The following is a 957-nucleotide window of genomic DNA, read 5'->3' as shown; positions in this document are numbered from 1 at the left end:
ATCTTGACCCAGAGATAACACAAGGGCTAATAATAATTAAAAAAATAAAAATAAAAAAACTCTATAGAAATGTGAAGAAATTATAAATACAATATAAATAAATAATTGTTAGACTATAATTTGTTAAAGTTTAGGATATAAATGTATAAATATAATATTAATGACAAATTTAAATATAAATGAATTAATATTTAAAGTGTGTTATAGATACTTTAATAAAAAACGTATTGAAAAAGACATAAAAAAATAAGTTATTTTTAATTTTTAAATCAATGTAATAACTAATGAAGATTGTATTAATTGTATTTAAAATAAAAATGAATGAGATAATTATTAAAACAAATGTAAAAAGCTACTAAAATAAATTAGTTAATTACATTAAATTAAAGACAATAAGATTTATAATGATTATTTAGAGTCATTTATTCTTTTAAGTATTGTCTTTAAAAACAACACTTTGTTATTATTCTTTAAAATCATTTGATTAATTTATTTACATCTATAAAAATAAAAACTTTGTATTGTATTTCAATTTGTATTGCGTTATTGCTTTATTTTTTGAATGTTTATTCATTCAATTTGTTTATTTATGATTACATAAAATTAAATGTTTTTTTTATAATTTTAACCCAAACTCTGACCCTAAACTTCGCCTTAAACAAAGAAAAAAACAAAATCAAACGTAATTTCAAACCTTTATTTACAAACTGACCCTTAGTCGAGAAAATACCCTTTTTTCTCCACCTTCCCTCCTTTTTTCTTTTCATCTGCGAGACCAACATGTTTTCAACATCACCCAGAAGAACAAGTTGTTCTTGTTTTTTTACACTAAAGGCATGAGTCTGTCCATCAGGTGCAGTACCACCACTAGCCACACGAGGGTGTATCGTCCCCTTTAAGGGTCAGAACCTTTATTTTCGGGTAAACAGTAAAGTCCGAAGAAACAGAGACTTTTGC

The sequence above is a fragment of the Callionymus lyra genome, chromosome 3, assembly GCF_982586985.1.
Source record: "Callionymus lyra chromosome 3, fCalLyr1.hap1.1, whole genome shotgun sequence".
Classification (NCBI taxonomy): domain Eukaryota; kingdom Metazoa; phylum Chordata; class Actinopteri; order Syngnathiformes; family Callionymidae; genus Callionymus; species Callionymus lyra.
This window is presented reverse-complemented; position numbering follows the sequence as displayed.